Source organism: Pan paniscus, chromosome 8 (genome assembly GCF_029289425.2).
Source record: "Pan paniscus chromosome 8, NHGRI_mPanPan1-v2.0_pri, whole genome shotgun sequence".
NCBI classification, from domain to species: Eukaryota; Metazoa; Chordata; class Mammalia; order Primates; family Hominidae; genus Pan; species Pan paniscus.
The window spans coordinates 146,174,954-146,193,589 of NC_073257.2; the positions used below are offsets into that span (position 1 = coordinate 146,174,954).

The 18,636-nt window shown below is 34.1% G+C and overlaps 1 long non-coding RNA gene across 1 annotated transcript in view; it reads left to right on the forward strand.

Moving 5' to 3' along the window:
- LOC117978247 (uncharacterized) overlaps nt 1–16,041 on the forward strand; it is a 194,753-nt gene extending 178,712 nt beyond the window's left edge. The window contains exons 9-11 of the long non-coding RNA XR_008620089.2: nt 11,438–13,298; nt 14,451–14,623; nt 14,895–16,041. This is a non-coding gene — a long non-coding RNA (uncharacterized LOC117978247). The remainder of the gene's footprint in view (nt 1–11,437; nt 13,299–14,450; nt 14,624–14,894) is intronic.
- Nucleotides 16,042–18,636: the final 2,595 nt, after the last annotated feature.

Here is an 18,636-nt window from a genome sequence, read left to right on the forward strand (position 1 = left end):
TATCTCAAGAAAAAAAAAAAAAGTGATTTAAGCAAGCAGAACAACTGGTGACCTCAAGGAAGATCTCAGAACCCCATGTAGAACTTGGACTCATTCAATCTCATCCCGGTCCTCAGGGTCATGATGATGAGAAGAAGGACAGTGCCTGTCAGGATAAATGACTCTTGTACTGTAAGGTATCTGCCTCAGATCTGTACAGGATTCTAAAATAGAAGCACAGATTCTGAGGAAGGGATAGACCTCTCTCCCAACCCCACCTAAAGAGTGTAAAAAAATAAGATTGGGCCTGCCCATAATGATAACTCTTTCTTGACTTTCTGTTTCTTATAATGATAAGGAAAATTGCTGAAAATACCAGAGATATTTAGAGGATATATTTAATTGAATTGAATTAAACAATGGAGTAATTTAGAGATCTAATTACTTCATTCTCATATAACAATGCACTGTGGCTATAAATGTATCTGTTTTTCAGGCATTATATATTTTCCGGATCCTCATGTGAATCAAACTCTTATCTAGTTGAAAGTACACTGGAATTGGATATAGTAAAGAAATGTAATTTTTCATAATTCCTTTCTGTCATGAATTTAGCAAGTAAAGTTTGTTTTGCATTTTAAGGAATAAAATTGCAGCAGCTGACACTCATTACAGTACATTCTAAAGCCTAATTTATGGTGTGCCTATAAATTTCCATGCTAATGTATTTCCATTGTTATATTTTTGCTTACAAAGATTTTAGTGTCACTTTATTTAATTGAAGTCAAATGATGTTATTTACCTTTTAGTGATGCAGAAAAAATTGCATTTGTAAGCTACTATTATTCAAATTGAATTTTCTTGTAGAATGCTGGATGTCTTGAGTGCAGAAAATTTCAGATATAAATTTAAAACAAGTGCTAAATTGTGACATCTACTCTATCAAACCAATAATAGATATGATATGGGAGCTGAGATTGTAATTGATTATGTGCAAGACATTTGTTGAATCATCAAATAACACGAGATTTCAATAAATGATTCTAAATATAAAAAGTGCAATATCTGATATCTATAAACATTATAATCACTTTGTATAACATATTTAGTTAAACGACTGAATGAATACGAAGACAATAACATTCCATAATGTTCTGTAGCTTCAGCAGCATCATATGATTACTTTGGGGTTTTTTAAATTACTAGAATGTATATTTTAGAAAATAATTCAGAAACTCACCTATACATTTAGCATTCTGGAGGAAGTGCTTGTTTATGATTGACTCTTTGAGTTACTAGTATATGAAAAACAGATGTAGAATTATTTCCAATTGAACTGACATCTGATGCCATTCTGAAACTTATGAGTGACTGAGGAATTTGGTAAACATTCATGTACATTTCTTGCTTTCTCAACTGGACGAACATCATTTTCTGTGTCTTTAGGCTGAAGTGGCTACCTTCGTTCTGAGTTAGAAGGTTCCTGCCAAACCCAATAAAATTGAGGAAACAAGTGGAATACATGTTTTTTTTTTTTATGTCAAGGTCCATATTTCTTTATCTTCTCATAAAAACAAATAGACTGATTTCGTGCCACATATGGACCAAAATAGCTTTATGAGAACTCAGGAATCCAGATAAGAGGTTACAATGCTCCGGGATCGCACAAAACCAAGAATAATCACATTAAAATGATAAGAAGAGCAGTTTCTAATCACCCACTCCCTCAAGCCAGCACACCCTAGTACTGAGGGAGATTCCCTCAACCTGTGATTTATCCCATCAGGGAAAGGGAATCAGTGGGCATCTAACATCTGCAGGCTTTTGGGGCACTGCTCAAAAGACCTGCTTTTGTCTTATCACACTCAGAGTGCTAAGGGAATCTAGCATAGTTAGAATGCCTGGGGGAAGCTGAGAACAAAGAAAAGGGGTAAGTGGCTCTCAGCAGCTGGTGCAGATGTTAACAGCCATTGTGGCTCTCAGCAGCTGACTTAAATCTCAATTGACAGAGTGGATCTTATCTGATGGGGCAAATATCCATAGCATATGCAGCTCTCAAGCTGATGGCACAGATCTTAGCAGATGGCATGGATCTTAGCAGCCAGCACATGGAGCTCTCAGCTGGATGTGTAGACCTCAGAAGCTGGCTTAGTTCAGTGGGATTGGGAGAAGGTACATAATTCTGAAACTTCTTGTTTAGGCAGGAGGGAAAGAAGTGTAACTTATACTCAGTGTCCCAACATTTTATTGAGCTGCCCCAGGGAAAAGGAGCCTGTGGCTTTCGGCACCTGGCATGGATCTGAGGGATTAGGAGAAGATGCACAATCTTGAGTTTTTTCCCCAGCAGGTAGGGAGAAGGGTAAAGTGTGCAAATTCATACAAAAGATTTTGGAAACTTCCAGATACACTAGCAGGGTTAATTGAGGAGGTCTTTCCCTACCAAAGCAAGGCCTGTGAAGTCTGGACAAGGTGGATATACTTCAAATGCACAAATAGCTACTCAAATCTGAAGTAAAACGAAGAATCAGGGAAACATGACACTACAAAAAAAAAAAAAAAACCCACAGTAAATATCTGGTAACTGACCTTAAGGAAATGGAGACCTATGAACTGACTGACAAAAAATTCTAAATAATTATCTTAAAGAAACAGAAACTCTGGAGCTGAAGAGTACATACAATAACTGAGCTGAAAAATATAGATATTCAGCAGGAGACCTGATCAAGGAGAAGAAATAATCTCCAAACTTGAAGACAAGTAATTTGGAATTATCAAGTTAGAGGAACAAAAAGAAAAAAAAGGGGAAGAGTGGAGAAAGCCCACGGGCCCTCTGGGACATCATTAGGACAACAAATAAGCACATTATGAAAGTTCCAGAATAAGAAGAGGGAAAAGGGAAGAAAGCTCATTTAAAGAAATAATGGCTGAAAACATCTCAAATCTGGGGAGAGAAATGGACACCTAGATTCATTAAGCTCAAACTATCCCAAATCAGATGAATCTAAAGATATGAACACCAAAAGAAGACACATATTATAATCAAATTGTCAAAAGTCAAGGGCACAGAGAATTTTGCAAGCAGCTAGAGAAAAATCACTTATTATTTATCAACAGGGTACCAAGAATATGCAATGGGGAAATGACAGTCTCTTCAACAATTTTGAGAATACTAGGTATCTACATACGAAAGAATGAAATTGGGCTACTACCTTACACGATTTAGAAAAATCAAAGTGGATTAAAGACTTAAAGATAAGATCTAAAATCATAAAACTCTTAGGAGGAAACATAAGGGAAAAGCTTTATGATACTGGGTTTGACAATGATTTCCTGGATATGATACAAAAAGCACAGGCAACAAAGCAAAAACAGAGAAATGGGACTACCTCAAACTAAAAAGCTTCTGCATAGCAAAGCAAACAAGTAGCAGAGTAAAAAGGAGCCTATGTAATGGGAGAAAGTATTTGCAAACCATTTATCTGATGATGGGTTAATATTCAAACTATGTAAAAAACTCCTACAATTTAACAGCAAAAAAAAAAAAAAAAGAAAAAAGAATAACATGACTACAAATGGGCAAAAGAGTTAAATAGACATTTCTCCAAAGAGGGCATACACGTGGGCATTAGGTATATGAAAAGGTGCTCAGTATCACTGATCATCAGGGAAATACGAGTCAAAACCACAATGAGATATCACCTCACAGCTGTATGGGATGGCTAGTTTCAAACAAAAGATGACAAGTTTAATGACGATGTGGCGAAATGTGAACGCTTGTACACTATTGGTGGGAATTTAAAATTATGCAGCTACTATGGGAAACAGTATGAAAAGTCCTCAAAAAAATTAAAGATAAAAATACTATATAGTCCAGTGGGAACTATTGGGGAGGGGAGGTGGGGGCAAAGGGTTGAAAAACTGTCTATTGGGTGCTATGCTCACTATCTGGGTGGTGGGAACATTCCTACCCCAAACCTCAGCATCACACAATATAACCACGCAACAAACCTGCACATTTTACCCCTTGAATCTAAAATAAATGTTGAAATTATCAAATAAAAAGAAATACCATATAATCTGGAAATCCCACTTCTGAGTATATATATTTAAAAAACTGAAATCAATATTTTGAAGAGCTGTCTGCACTGCTATATTCATTGCTGCATTGTTCATAATATCCAGTGTATGAAAGCAGCCCACGTGTCTATCCAAAGATGACTGGATTAAAAGGCAGCATATAATACGTACAATAGAATATAGTTTAGCCTTAAAAGAGATCTCTGCCATTTGTGACAATGTGGATGAACCAGAAGGACAGTCCGTTATGTTAAAATAAGCCAGTCTCAGAAAGACAAATATTGTATGATTCTATTCATATGAGTTATCTAAACTGGTCATTCTCATGAAAGCAGATAATAGAATGCTGGCTGCCAAGGGCCTGGATGAGGAGCAAATGGGGAGTTGTTGATGCGTGTAAAGTTTCAGTTATGTGAGATAAACAACAGAATCTAGAGATCTGTTGTACAATGTAGCACCTATAGTGAACAACATGATATTGTGCAGTTAGAAATTCATTAAAAGAATAGATGTCATGATAGGCATTCTTACCATACCAAAAAACAAAAAAAGGGGGGGACACAAGTAAACTTTAGACCTGATGATATATTTATTACCTCGAATATCATGAGTAATGCATATGTCCAAACTCATCAAATTGTATCCATTAAACATGTTCAGTCTTTTGGTATATCGGTTAAACCCCAGTAAAGTTGTTAAAAACAGAAGTAAAAATAAAATTCCTAGCAGAATTTTTTGTAATAGAAAATAAGACAAACTACATAATTGTAATGTATAGAGGAATAATTAAACTGTGGCATTATCCAGCTGTAGAATATTGAGCAACTGTGGAAATGAATGAGCTAGAGTTACCATAATCAGCATGTTTGAGGTGGAAAAGTTGTAGACAAATGCATACTATGTAGCGTACATGTATATTGCATAAAGTTTAAAGCATGGAAAATAAAAACTCATTATTTGAGAACCAAACAGAGGTCTATAGTTGCATTGGAATAAGAAGCAGCAGATTCAAAATAGTGGATCCCTTTGCAGGAAGAAAGTGAGGATTTGTTTTTTAAGGTGATAGATAAAAGCAGCGATATATGCCATATTATATTTATGCTTCTTGTCTGTCTAAAATATTTCATAATAAAACATTAACACCTTGAAAATAATTAAAAGATCACTGTGATAGAGTGATTATTATAAGCACAGATCTGGAGTCTCAGAGACCAGGGTTCAAATATAAGTTTCAGTATTTACTAATTATCTGTGTGACTTTGGCTGTTAAGATGCTTTGAGCTTTATTTATTTATTTATTTTAGTTTGTAAATTGAAGCTTAAAAAGTTGTTTTGAGGCTCACTGGGATGTGCTAAGACACCTGGCATAGCTCTTCTGAGCTAGCAGAGCCTCGACAATGGATACCCGTCCCTGTGTTTCACATTAATGCATGGGCTGTGAGGAAAAGGCTTTGAAGACTTTTTGAATAGGAGGGAAAAAAGTAAATCAAAGATGTGGTTGAACAAGATTCAAGATAAGATTGCTTCCTTGTGATTTTATCTATAACCAACCCTTGTCTTAATGTATAGAAGATAAATATTTTTGGAAAGTAAATAAAGAACAATGCCAAAATTAAAATATACAAACTTTCAGTTTGTAAAAAGAAAGAAAAAGTTTTTAACAAAGAATTAAGTCTCTGAATGATTTACTGAGGGAGGTTGTAAGGATTGTATAATGTATGTATACATACATGTATGTATGCATAATGTATGCACGTGTCTATCAGTCTTTAATGAACAAATGCTGTTCATTTGATTATTGATATATTTAGAAATAAGTTGATATTCCAAGATATCACTTGGCATTTTTGTTTTGTAGGAATGTACCCAGGTAGATAAGGGAAGTCAAAATATATAAATACACCTAGGTAGATTAGGGAAGTCAGAATTATCTACCATGAGGCAATGCCTATAAAAGATCATTTCTTCCCCCTTGGACATTTAGCAAAAGGCTGATTGAACATATTCAGACATGCGTTAAAAGCAAACCATAGTGACTCAATAGAGAAAACACTATACAGACAGATTTGAATATTGTATTTCCCATTCAAATGTTTACCTTTACATGTGTTATATCTATAGGTTTGCATTTGTTACTTTTAGTATCTCAATTTTCATTCAGTAATTTTTACTGCATTATTCTCTTTGTCCTTTGGAATACAGAAATGGAGATGTTGCTATTAAAAACTTAGGTTTTCTTTTTTTTTCCAAATAAGTATTTATTGCTTTAATAATTAAGAGATTAAATATGAACAAACCTGCATGTTCTGTACATGTATCTCAGAACTTAAAGTGTAATAAATAAATAAATAAATATGAAAAAATGAAATCGAATATGGTATTTAAAAATTTTAAAAACCAAAGTTATAAATGACAATCTACAATCAAACAGTAAATGAAAGTGAGAATTTTGGGAACTTCAATTACACTTTAAAAATACGTGCTCATTTCGAAATCAATGTTCCTGACATTGTGAAAAATTCTTGATTTAATTATATTTTAAATTTAACAATTCAGTAAAAAAAAAGTTAGTGGTGTTTATCACTCTGTGCTAAGACTACAAGGGGTACTGCTTTTCATCCATTATAGTTTTCTACTTTTAAATAACAAACATAATTATTTGTTAAAATTTGTATTAAAAATAAACCATGCAAAAATACGTATGGTTTATGTCAGAAGACTATAATAAACTATAAAAGGCTTACTAAAAAGTGCTTTATATGACATAATAATTTAATTTAAAGAAAGAGCATTTGGGTTCCTATGTCACAACTAACCAAGATTTTATAAAACTGTATCTCATAAGGAAAAGGCAGTGATGATCAACAAAAATGTGGAAGCTTTACATATGTAAGAACATTTATAATCTTCAATTGCATATGAAATTATTCTATTCATAGTTTACTACTACTTTCTTAATTGCAGAATTACTAATTAATTTGAAAACGTTTTAAATAGCAGTACTTTTTATTTGCCAATCAGGCTATTATTAGTTTTATATATATATATATGTTAATAACATGGATATAAAATATTATTTGTTGCGGCAGGCAAAAATATGACACAGTTTATTTATTGGCTGTATGTTAATTGCATTCTTTTTTTCTTGTTGTAAACCGAAAATTTGAGATCTCATTGATCTCATGACTATGGGATAATAATTTCAACAAAGTAAAATTTATATAGTAACATAATAGAATTATTGTTTTCAGTAGCTTATCATTTATGTGGTGAACTTAAACACAGCCAATCTGGTTTATTACCCATGATTATAGTGTGCATCAAATTTGGAGTGCTTTTTGAATGGGATATTATCTGAAGTTGAGGTGAATAATGAGCAATTCTTTAACTGTTCTTTGTTTACATTTTTATACAAGTTAATTTTTGAATAAGACCTTCTACCTTAATATATAGTAATTTCAGTGAAAACGATTTTGGGTTATGTGTTCTCTAAATTATAGATATTATAATTATGAACACCATATATGCTGGTTATATACATCTACATATTATAATTATAAGCATTCTGGTCAATACAGCAAAGCCTGTAGTGTTAATTGGTAATGGTCTTCCCTAGTAAGATTTCATAGAAGACAGAAAGCTTCTGTTCCCCATCAAGAGCCCTACAATACCTCCACCTGTGTCAAGGGACTTTACTTTTTATACCTCCAGGGGAGCCACTGCCTGCTGTTAATGGTGTGTGAAATGAAAATCAAGACTTTTTGGTTTTGGAATTAGGTACTTGATTCTTCTTCTTTACTCCTACTGATATTGACAGCTTTTCCTAGGACCCTCTCCACCGAGACCCTGACAGCTCAGCGATCTGAATGTTTCGATACTCTGTTCCACTTTACTTCTCCACATTCTAACACATTTTCAACAACCTCAACACCAAAAAGAATCTCCCCAAGCATAGAAATAATGACATTCCTATGCTATCTACAACAAATAATTAGCGATATAAATTGGGTTCAATCTGAATGTCCTTTAATTAAATGGATTAAATACTTACAAAACATAGTTATTTTATAACACAGGCATATTCAAGACCGTTCTTGGATGTGTAGTTGCACTGTTCCTTATACAATATATTCAACCATTTATTTGTTCATTTCGTAAGACTCACCCATAAACTATTATGATAAATTATCATGGCAGGGACTTAGAATGCAGAGGAGTACACAGGACTAAACTTATCATTAGACAGCAGGCAGGACAGCCACTAGTTATAAAACATCGTGCCAAATACTCACAGACTTAGGTAACAAGTGATGTGGAAGCATGAAAACGGAATGATCAAGTATGTTTTGGAAGTCAGAGAAAAATTCACAGTGTGTCTCATTGAGTGTTCAGTGGAGGTGGGGGGGCAATGTGTGAACTTAGTCCATGTGCATGACATATTTTTAAGGTGAACAATGAAATTGTAGACTCGAAGAAATAAGTTTTTTAAAAGAGATGGATCTCCCTGTGGTGCTCAGGCTGGCCTTGAGCTCCTGGGCTTGAGCAATCCTCAAATCTCAGCCTCTAGAGGAGCTGGGATTACAGGCAGGTCCACCATGCCTGGGAAGAAGTATGATTTATAGCATTAGGATATAGTGGTTAAGAACTTGTAGTGAGGAGTTTGAAGAATGAAATTTGAACCTCAGTTTCCTTAGTTAATATTTTGACAAGTTACTTTCTCTGATAAGTAGAAACAAAAGTGATATATATTTAATAAATTTCTAGGGAAAATCAAGTGACCTACTCACAAAATAGTTAGCAGCATTCTGGTGCATGATAAACAATCAACAAGTAATAGCTAATAACTATATTTTACATAAAGATGAGGGCCTGTAAGAATCATTTAGATATTAAAATGAATGATTAGAGAAATAAAGAGATACGTTTTCTTCATCAATGATAGACTGGATAAAGAAAAATGTGGCACATATACATCATGGAATACTATGCAGCCATAAAAAAGGATGAGTTCACGTCCTTTGCAAGGACATGGATGAAGCTAGAAATCATTCTCAGCAAACTAACACAGGAACAGAAAACCAAACACCGCATGTTCTTATTCATAAGTGGAAGCTGAACAATGAGAACACATGGGCACAGAGAGGAAAACATCACACACTGGGGCCTATTGGGGGGTGGAGGACTAGGGGAGGGACAGCATTAGGAGAAATACCTAATGTAGATGGTGTGTTGACGGGTGCAGCAAAACACCACGGCATGTGTATACCTATGTAACAAAACTGCACCTTCTGCACATGTATCCCAGAACTTAAGTGTAATAATAAAAAAAAGTTGAATATAACTTATAGTAGAATAAAAAAATAGACTGAAATGTCTATAGCCCATTACAGAAATTCAACAATAACAGAATAATATAATTCATATAGAAAAGTTAAAAAATGTAATTGAAAATCAAATTCTTAAAACGTTATACAAGTATATAAGAGAATGAAGCTCATATATAGCAATCAGCTGGTAGTGTAATCCCAGCACTTTGGGAGGCTGAGCAGGCCGATCTCAAGCAAGGAGCTTGAGACCAGCCTGGCCAACATGTCGGTGAAACCCTGTGTCTACCAAGAATACAAAAATTACTCGAGCATGGAGGCGCACTCCTGTAATCCCAGCTACTCAGGAGGCGGAAGCAGGAGAATCACTAGAACCCAGGAGGCGGAGGTTGCAGTGAGATGAGATTGTGCCACTGCACTCCAGCCTGGGTGACGGAGTGAGACTCTGCATAAAATATCTATATCTATATCTATCATAATATATCATAAATATATCATATATATACACATATATCATATATATGCACACATATATATCCATCATATATACACATCATATATATTCTAGAATACTTCATAGAAAATACTTTGGGAGAGGAAAAGACTTGAGTGATATATCATAATGTTTTGGTGTTTATGTCTAGTGGTGATATGGATGACTTATTTTCTCCTTTGTGATTGTCTGTACTTTTGCATCTTTCTACAGTTGTCATAAATTATTTTTATTATTTGTAAAACCATATACAATCATATATTTAAGTGACCTTTCATTTTCCTCTTGGTTTACTTATTCTTGTCAAATCCATCCACCTGAATTTGTTTTCCTATTAAGTTGAATTCCTTTTCAGTACTATGCATAAATACATCCCTAGTTAGGAACAGATGTGTGTGTGTGTGTATGTGTGTACATATGAACATGAATTTCTAGTGTTAAAGAAAAGTCATCTAACCAAAAAGGAGTTTGTGCTAGGTGCTGTTTTATTTTGCTATTGGAAAGATGAGTTTTGGTGATGTATTTAATGTACAGCATAATCAAACTGTTGTCTTTTGATGAGTTATTACTATAATGTATCATCAAAGCCTAATGGCTTTGATATAGTACACTAACATGTTTTTTGAACAAAAGAAGTTTGATGATTTATTAAAATAATGCTATTCTACTGTTTAAAAGCTGTTCAAAAAGGTAAACAAAACATGCTTAAAGACTAAGAAAGAAAATAAATAAAACTCACTAAACTTTAAAGTCACTAAAAATATAAGAAGAGATACTTATTTTTTATTATTAAACAATGTCAAAGCGAAGTTCTTGAAACCTTTAGTGAATCAGGATAACCTCTTACCTTCTTGTAAGGAGTTTGTGTTTTGTTCTGGTTTTCTTAAAAAAACAGAATGCACATTGTAATCATATAATATTTGACAATGCATAAAATGTATATGCTGATTTTGCCTTCATTCAGATATTTAGACCTTTTATTCTCCTAAAAATATATAGAAATTTTACATTGTAATCTTGGTTGTTGGGTGAGCATGGAAAGAAATGTAATCATGTCATATTCAATGAATGATTTTGTGGCTATGTTTCATTTATCATCTCCACTGAAGCATCGTATGAATATGCATAATCTTGCTTTCTTTACTGAGCCTTTACAGTGTAATTTCACAAGTAAATGATAAATGCTGTATTTAGATGGTTGGCTGGATTCCCAGCTTTGTTTTGCATTATTCTTTTGTTTTCTGAAATTCAAGGGCAATACAGATTGATTGATTGATTTTTTTAGAAATGCTTTGCCTTTTATATAATTAATTGACAATGTGTCATTTCTAATGTCTTTAGTGAATGAAATAATAATAATCTCAATTATTTTGCTTTTGATTTTACTGACAATCTAGAATATACTTCATATATTAACTTATTGATAAAATTATTTTTTGTGTGTGGTTAATAGTAAAACATTTGTTGAGGTGTTTTGTGCTATGTGCAATGACAGCTACTTCACTTGAATTCACCATAATCCTATACCACAGTGACATTTCTTTTCCTTCTGTTTGGATTTTAGAAACTGAAGCCTACCCAGAGGGTAGATATTGAGTCAGGATCTAAACACAGTTGGACTTTACAGCTCTCGGGATCGTAACACCTAACTTCTTCCAAAAAGTGAAATGACTTTACTTCTAATTTCCTCCATTCATCCAATACCATTTGAAAATAGTGTCTGAGTGTATACTATTTTTCAAGCACTGTTCCTGGGAATCCAGGTACACAGTAAACTTTATAGACAAAGTTCCTGATCTTAGTCCACTGTTCCAGTAGGAAAAGACATCAACATCGGGCCAAATAGATAATAAAGAAATAAAAGTTAAGAAAGTCTTAAGCGTACCAAAAAACATAAAGCAATGTCCTGGGATAGAGGATGACTGTTATGTTTGATATAATAATCCGGGGAAATGAAGTTACTATTTGTTAATGGATCTGAAGTTTGAGAAGCCAGACATAATACAAAGATCTAGTTGATGAATATTCTAGGCAGGGCGCAGATAATTAAATTTAGTTTAAATCTTTTCAGTGAGGAGAGGCGAAGAGACTCTACTGAGTACCCATTTAAAATCCTACATGATTTGTAGGATTGGATCTTAGGAAGCACCAAGACTTAGCAGTTTTATGGGGAGGGGTGGGGGAGTAAGAGAGAGATTCCATAGGTCTTGTGAGTTCCCACTGGGTTAACATTCATCTTCTCTTGTACTTGAGAAATGAGAAGAAATGTGAATACTGTAAATGGAAAAACACTTAGGAAAGTTTTATACGCATTTTGCTTCCTTATAGCTAAGAAGGGTAATTTGCGTACTTTGTGGCTTGGATGGTTTCTTTAAGACTCTCGCCAATAAACAGACTGGTGAACTGAAGCCCCTTTAAGGTAACCTCACATCCGAGCACAGAAACACAAGGCAGGAGACTCAGGCCTGGCTCTGCCAACCATTTCTGTCCTGTCCTTGTGTTATCAAAAAGTGATATTTTATCCATTCCTTCATCTTTCCCAAGACTCTGGTAACATTTTCCCCTTTTCCCTTATTTCTGAATTCTCTCTTTCTATTGTTAACAAATAAAATAGCCCTACATTTCTCTTTTTTATCTTCAGTTTTTACACATTAATAAAAATACTGCAAAACATAAAATAGGAAGTGAATCATAGACACCACAGAATATTTTTAAAAGTAATTTAGAAAAAGTTTTCTCTATGATTTCTATAGGAAGATGTCAATTTGCCAAATTCCTGATTCTCTTTGTATCTGAGTCCTTGAAGACTTCAAACTTACATGATTAATTTATATAAACAAATGTATCCTTTAATATATGTGAATAGAAAGATCATAGTGAAATTTTAATGTTTTTAATTTGTTCAGTGTAACTCTGACATTCTTTGTTCTTGGGAAGTAAATTAGCTTGTCATCTCTTTGTTCTCTTATATATATATTTTTTTATTTTCTTCAGCTTCCCGAGTTTTGCATTTTTTTTTTTCAAGGAGTAGCTTAGCAGCTAGAGGTGTTGTAAGCATAAAAACAGAAAAAAACAGAAATGTTGATTATCTGAGTTTTAGGAAACAGAGAAAGGACTTTTCTAATGAGTCCTTAAATGTAACATAAATCTTGTATTAAGTCACTTTTAAAATGGCAAGCTTTTAAGGTTAAAAATTATAAATAATTAAAGATGACTGATGTATAATTACAATTCCATTACATACTCTGAAACATTTTCATGGAGAAGATAGATGGTATAAATGACCAACTAATTATTTTCTTTTAGAGAAGCAACTCCTAATTGAAAGGCTACTAGCAAATGAAAACGAAGAAATGTACTGTTTTTGATCAGGTGGTGTTTGGTGGATGCATGGGTACACTGCATCTTACAGAAGATGTGAAAAGGTAATAAAAAAGCATGCTTATAAACTTTTAAAAAAAATTAAAATTGAGCTGGCTGAAAAATATAACTTTTCTGAAATAGTATAATGTTCAAGTTTTGCCACACAACTTTTCAATTTAAGATATATCAAACAAACCATTATTTTCTATATTCATGACATGTCATTCATGTGCCAGGAAGTATATCGAATATAAAATCAGATACTTTCCTTGATATTAACTATATGACAGGGTTGTTATAATGATATGTCATCCTATTTTTACTGTTTTGCCTTGCTACTCTATCTCTGCACATATAAATTCTATTAAGTCATCAGAGAGTCTAACACACATCGAGAGAAGGGAAGTCAACCAAAAATTTAGAGTTTTAAACTGTCATTCAGTTTTTACAAGTGCATCCAACAAGTTAATTTTATTTGGATTATAGAAAGCCCATCTACATCTCTTTATTTTTGGTATTCAATTCTGTGTACTTATGATCATTTTTTAATCTGAAAATATTTGAGCGTCTTAATGAGAGCCATGTTGTGATTCTCTTAAGTGAGACAACCACAGCTGGAGAGAAGTACCTGGTCTGCATTCAGCCCAGTTGGAAAAGACTTAACAGTTACATGATCATTACAAACAAATAATACAGGAGCCACTGAAAATCTTAGAATGTATTAAAAATTATATGTATTACATATAATAAATATTGTATCTATTTTGGACCAAGGATGTGATTTCAGTTGGAAAATTGCATCTAGTTTTGTTCTGGGCATGTCCTTGAAGGACTTTGATAAGTTAGTATATACTAGGATCAGGAAAACTAGAAAAGAGAGGAGACATTGTGATTGCGGGCTTTTATTATGTTTCAGAATTTATTCTAGAAGTTCTCACATATGTTACCTCATTAAAATGCTAAGCCTTATTAAAGTGCTGTGATGGTAATGTTTAAATGCATTTTGCTTCAGGAAACTTGGAATGACATAAGTTAATTAATTTGACTAAAATCACACTACTCCATCTTAGTAATTTCTCCTAAATACCTCAGCTTCTAATTCAAATATAGTTTGGCATCTTCTACAGTTGACACTGTAAATATTTAGCCACCAGAATGAGTCAGCAAACACTTGACCAAACTGACTGCCCCTTCTTTCACTTCACCAAACCTAGGTGACACATTTGAAGTGGGGACCATTTGGAATTTTGGCTGTCATGCTGTTTAGGGCACTCTTCATGAAGCGGCATCATTCATCTGGGGTAATAACTGAGGTTTCTTGCCTCACACCAAGAAAATCAAAGATGTGGACCCACAAGGAGTGACGTTAAGAGTGGAGATTTAATAGGTGAGAAAAAGAGAAAAGCTCTCTCTCCTGCAGAGAGAGAGGCTCCCAAGTGGGTCTTCTGGTTCCCTGGTGAAATACATGGGGTTTTATAGACAAGCTTGAGGAGGTGGTGTCTGATTAACATAGGGCCCAAAAGATTGGTTGGACCCAATATGTCATTTACATAATGCAAGAAGAAGCTGGTCACCCCACCCTTATCTTTTATTATGCTGATGGGTTCTTTCCTTGGCAAGTGGCCATGTCGGCTTTTTTTTTTTTTTTTTTGAGACAGAGTTGCCCTCTTGTTGCCCAGGCCAGAGTGCAATGGCACAATCTGTGATCATCGCAACCTCAGCCTCCTGGGTTCAAGCGATTCTCCTGCCTCAACCTCCTGAGTAGCTGGGACTACAGGCTGTGTCACCCCGCCTGACTAATTTTGTGTTTTCAGTAGAGAAGGGTTTTCTCCATATTGTTCAGGCTGGTCTCGAACTGCTGACCTCAGGTGATCCGCCTGCCTCGGCCTCCCAAAGTGCTGGGATTACAGGCGTGAGCTATCACACCTGGCTTGTTGCCTGCTTCTTTACTGCACATGTGGCAGCAAAGAAAAAGAAAGAAGGAGCCTCCATGTTGAACATATCTGACTTCCAGGTATCCCTTTTCTATTGGCACAGCTGTTGGCATTCACCTGTGCCAGCTTCTAGCTTGCTCTTCTATGTCTGCAGCTTGATTTTTCAGGCTGCCCTTTGTTAGAAAAGAAATGATTTGGGGGCTGCATTTTATTAAAAGGGAAACCTTACTGATGACTCTCTTACCCTCACTAACTGCCTAATTTTTAGCTCCCGTATCAATCATTCAGTTTCCAAAATTTGAGGGTGTAGTTATCCCTAAGTTGTCACCCAAAGCTAATAATTTTGAATTCTGGGAACTGAGGAGATCATAGCTGACACACTAGAGTATTATAACTTGTAGATAAATAAACTCTACAGTATCTACAGGCTGAAGAAGAGGGAAAGGAGGTGGGAACCACCACAGGGTTCTTTTCCCACCCTTTGTCTAATTTTCACTTGCTTTTTGGATCCAGAATTTGTCTCTCTTCTCTTAACTAAATATGGGTATATGAATTCAGCTTCATGAGAATTTTTGTTTTATTGCCCCAAACTTACATTATTTGTGTGCTTATTGGTATTTTATTTTAAATATCTGAATGCTGCTTTTGGTCCTCTAATTATTCTTTGTAACAAACTACAAACTATGGCTTTCTGTACCTTGTCTTGACTTCATGGCTGCATAAGCTTAGAGAGGAAATGTTTTTCTATGAATATATTAAATTCAATAATGTTTACATTTTCTCTTCTTGTATTGATTTCATTTCTTCCAGTTTGTTTTCACTATTTGTTCATTTTGTGCCTTTGTTTTGTAATAAAGATATTCTTGAGCTATCAGGTGATCATAGACTATCCCTTCATATGTAAGAAAGAAGCATGAAAAAAATTTGTGAGCATAAACAGAACTTATAAAATGGTGGTTTTTATCATAGTGTGAGTGGTAGGGAGCCAGTGGTTTTCACTGCAAATATTTTTAGACATATTTATATTAGTTATGTATATATTTGGGTAAGGTAGTAATTTATCATATAGGTAACATCTCAAGTTCAACTGGGAGTCTTTCTCATAACTTAGGATCTTTCATTTTCTTAGGATCTCAGCGTGTCTTCATCTTTCTAATTTTTCAAATTCTACACAAAATTAAAGAAACAATTATTGGACCTATCTTTTACCTTGGCCAAGTCATGACTTTTAGTCTCCTCTTGGATGTATTAGAGCATATGTCAAATTCTTAAAATCTGTTTGTATCCCTTTGGGAACCCACAACGTTAATTCTCATGCTCAGAAGTGGTCCATTCAAATCCTATGAAGTTCTATAAATTACAGAATTAATAAATCAAATAACTAGAAAACATACTGGGATGATTCAAACCGCTGAAGAATGAATCAGTGACCTGATTACTATTGAGAAATGGAATATAAAACTTTTCCTAGGAAGTCACATATATGCACACACACACACTCATACATGTACATATGTGTATGCATATATATACATATATTTTTTTATATAATTTTAATATAATCTATAATATTTTGCACTTATGGGCATTTATGTACAATCAGTAAGTTTAATTGCTCAGTAGTCGAGTGGGTCTATTTTAAGCTTCTAATTCATTTACCAAGTAACTGGAGAAAACCATTAAGATAATGATGTTTTGTTTATTTAATCTGAAAATTTTAATTCAGTGGCTTTTATGTGTCAGATGCTGTTCTAGGAAAATTACAAACTCCAGTCCTGAAGTTTTGGACCTTATATTTCATTGAGGTAATGTGTAAATACATATGTATGTATACACACACAAATAGTTGTATAATTACATTTCAGGTAGTGATATTTTTATGAAGAAAACCTGTCTTTGTTCTGGCTTTCTCTACATTTATCTTTTCATATTTGTCAGATTTTCCTGATCTTCATTGATTGCACAATGTTAATTCTCAACTCTCATTTTCTTCACCAGGATTGATTACTTTTTGTATTACTGTTTTGATTTTTCATTTTTGCCTGTAATTCTCTGTGATGTCAACTCTTGGTCATGTTAAGGATGTTTGTATTCCTAATATAATCAGTAAAATAATAAATAGCTGTGAGCTTAATACTTACGGACTTACTCTTTGCTATACCTTCTCCATCATTTTTGCTTTAATATTACAAGCCTATATTTACTTTTCATGTATTGTTTCCAAGAGCCAATATTTTGGATTCTCTGGCTATGAAAAAGGCTTGACAATAATTTTGATCAAAAAATTCTCTAATGGCTGCAGTGTCACATGAAAGTTTCCTGTCATTGGATACAAACCAGGAAACTGTGATGCATCCTGTGAAACCTCAAACTTCTCCCCAGTTTGAATATCAATAGCGTAGTCCTTAGTAGTAATTTTACATTCAGCACTTGGGTGAACCACACGCAGACACAGATACATTGCTCTTTTATAATTCATACTAATTTTATCCAGTAAACAGATTAATAGATTCTCCTGCTTTTTCTCTTTTGGGAAGAAACGTGTGTGTGTGTGTGTGTGCGCGCGAGTGCACGTGTGTGTAGTGCATATATATATATACATGCAAGAAACATATATAATACACATATATATGACATTGTTAAAAATAATTGAAACAGAAAGAATTCATGTATGGACCCTTGTGTCCTCTGTTTTCTAGCTTTCTGTTTCCCTTTCTATTGCCACTGTTGACACTGTTCTCAGGTCATACATATATGTTTATAAAAACATATACATGTTTATAAAAACGTACATATATGTTTATAAAACTTATTCCTCTGTTATACAAACGATTGCACTTCATATATTGTTCTGTACCATAGTAAGATACTCTAGAGTAAGCTGCACTAAGGAATTAATCCTGGAATGTCAATGTCAAACAGTTATTTCTTGATTGCAGTTTATAACCAGCCTGGGTTGACAGCCAGGAGTGAGAGTACCACAGTGGTCTGCTCTATTCTGTCACTCAGGGAGCTGGGTTGCCAGTCTCCAACTTTCTTTTTGTCTCCCTCCTCCCCTGCAGAGCAAAAGAGTGGGAGAGGGTGTCATTCAGGAGCAATTAAATGCTTCAGTTAAGTCAATCAGAAGCAATTAAGGAGCATACATCTCTTTTGCTCACAACCTTTTGGCTATAACTGGTCACATGCTGCTGCTGCAGGAAAAAGGCTGGGTAATATGGCCTTCCTGAAAATCATAGCCTTCTATGTGCCCAGAAAATAAAATATATTAAGCATGAGTTTATCATCCGCATCTTGCATTTTTATTTAAAAACTAGCTAGCTAGCTAGCTATTATCTATCATCTATATCATCTAGCTATTATATATCATCTATTATCTATCATCTATGTCCACTATCTATCTCCTATCTATCATCTATCATCTATCTTTATCTATTTATCAATCTAACATATTTTTTCTATCATCTAT